Source organism: Microcebus murinus, chromosome 24 (genome assembly GCF_040939455.1).
Source record: "Microcebus murinus isolate Inina chromosome 24, M.murinus_Inina_mat1.0, whole genome shotgun sequence".
Taxonomy (NCBI): domain Eukaryota; kingdom Metazoa; phylum Chordata; class Mammalia; order Primates; family Cheirogaleidae; genus Microcebus; species Microcebus murinus.
In genome coordinates, this window is record NC_134127.1 from 32,232,085 (window position 1) to 32,234,247 (window position 2,163).

Below are 2,163 nucleotides of genomic sequence, written 5' to 3' on the forward strand. Positions count from 1 at the left end.
CATGAGAGGTAAATGAATAAGAACACAGGGGGGAGGGGGGCACGGGCAACACATGTCACCTGAATACTTGTACTCCCATCATCTGCTTGAAAAGAGAGAGAAAAGAAAATGCAATAATAGAGGCCGGGCGCGGTGGCTCACGCCTGTAATCCTAGCTCTTGGGAGGCCGAGGCGGGTGGATTGCTCAAGGTCAGGAGTTCAAAACCAGCCTGAGCAAGAGCGAGACCCCGTCTCTACTATAAATAGAAAGAAATTGATTGGCCAACTGATATATATATATATATAAAAAAAATTAGCCGGGCATAGTGGCGCATGCCTGTAGTCCCAGCTACTCGGGAGGCTGAGGCAGAAGGATCACTCGAGCCCAGGAGTTTGAGGTTGCTGTGAGCTAGGGTGACGCCACGGCACTCACTCTAGCCTGGACAACAAAGTGAGACTCTGTCTCAAAAAAAAAAAAAAAAAAGAAAAAAAAAAAAAAGAAAATGCAATAATAGAGGTAAGAGACACTTTTTAAAAATAATGAATCCGAAGAGAAAAGTAAAAGGAGGCCTGTGGAGCAGGTCTGGGTGTGACTCCGGATCCCCCAACATCAGGTGCCACCACCAAAGATTCCTACGTGGAGCCCGTAGAACCCCAAAAGCAACGGGACGAGTTCTGGTCACATACTCCCTCAAAATGACATCCTGGCCTTCTTCTGGAACTCCCTCCCCTCTCAGACTCTCAAGGTTTCCTCCAGCGTGTCGGTTCCCACAGAGCAGACCTTTGGTCTGAGACCTGACAGTCCAGATGCCACGCGTGCTGCCGCGTGGCGGCGGTGTCGCGGCTTGGGACAAGAGGAGGCCCCACGGTGCGGGCTGGGGCGCCAGGCACAGCGGCGGGCGCTGAGGGTGGGGGTGACCCCCACCCCGGGCCGCCGCCGCGCTCCCAGAAAGGGGACAGAACGAGAGGCAAAAAAAAAAAAAAAAGCCGCCGCCTAGGGCACCCGTGATTCCCGGGCGGTCTCCCATCCAAGTACTAACGAGGCCCGACCCTGCTTAGCTTCCGAGACCAGAGGAGATGGGGGGCGTTCAGGGTGGTGTGGCCCTAGACGGCGGAGGGCGCCCCTGCCCCGCTCGAGAAGCCGAGCCTCTCTGCGCTTCCCCGCCGCCGCCTCCCGCCCCAGGCCCCGCGCCGGGCCGGGCCTGTTGAGTTCGCCGGCGGCCGGGTCCGGCGGGCTCCGAGGGACCGGGGTGATGGGCGGGGCGGGGCGGGGCGGGGCGGGGCGGGGGGCTGTCTCTCTCTACACACACACACACTCACACTCACTCACACTCACACAAGATGCGCCTCCACGGCTGGACTCGCCAAGGTGGAGACCTTCCAGCCCCCCTCCTCTCCCCGCCTGGCCTCCTTCACCTACCCGCCGCCCACCCCCAGCGCGTCGCCGCCGCTGACTGCGCACGCGCCCGGCGCTCGCCCTCTGACCCCAGCCAGGGGCCGCCCTCCCCCACAACCGCTTTCAGCTGTGCCCCCCTCCCCCCGCCCTGTGGGTGGGCTGCCGCCTATTCCCCCGGGCCAGGACTGGGGCACAGCGCAAGGGGGAGGGGAGCGAGTGTATGGGGCATCTCTCTCTGGGGATGTGTCCCATGGGTGGGGTGGGGTGGGGTGGCGTGGTTTGTGGGGCGCTGAAGAAATCAGTCCCCTCCATCTCCCACCTCTGGAAAACGCCCAAGCCCTTGGAGAACTGCCGGCACCGCTACCGTGGGGGCCGGGACCCTCCTCTGTGTCCTCCTGTGGCCCAGTCCAAGGGGCCTGGGCCTGGCCGGGGCTGCATTGGACCCCGACCACCCTGGCGTGTGGACTCGCCAAAAATCGGCCATTAGATATTGGATTCCAGCTTCCTTGAGGTCATTTCACTAATGAGTGCACCGGAAAGAGTTTCCTAATCCATCTGTGAGGGTGGCAACTGAAAGAGAATTTGAAAGCTGACAGAATAGGCGAGGGAAGGCATAGGAGATTTCCACACCCAGCAAGGAAGCCTTTCCCGAAATGGAAGAAAGAAACGAGCAAACAGAGACACCGGTAGCCCGCCCGGATCAGAGTCTGCCCCCGAGAGAAAGCACCCTGACCAGGTTCACCCGTGGGTGGGTGGCGAGCTAGCGGCATTCAGAAGAGCGAGGCCCG

The 2,163-nt window shown here is 60.4% G+C and overlaps 1 pseudogene; it reads right to left on the reverse strand.

Moving 5' to 3' along the window:
* Nucleotides 1–970: 970 nt before the first annotated feature.
* On the reverse strand, nucleotides 971–1,089 carry LOC142864264 (uncharacterized; annotated as a pseudogene).
* Nucleotides 1,090–2,163: the final 1,074 nt, after the last annotated feature.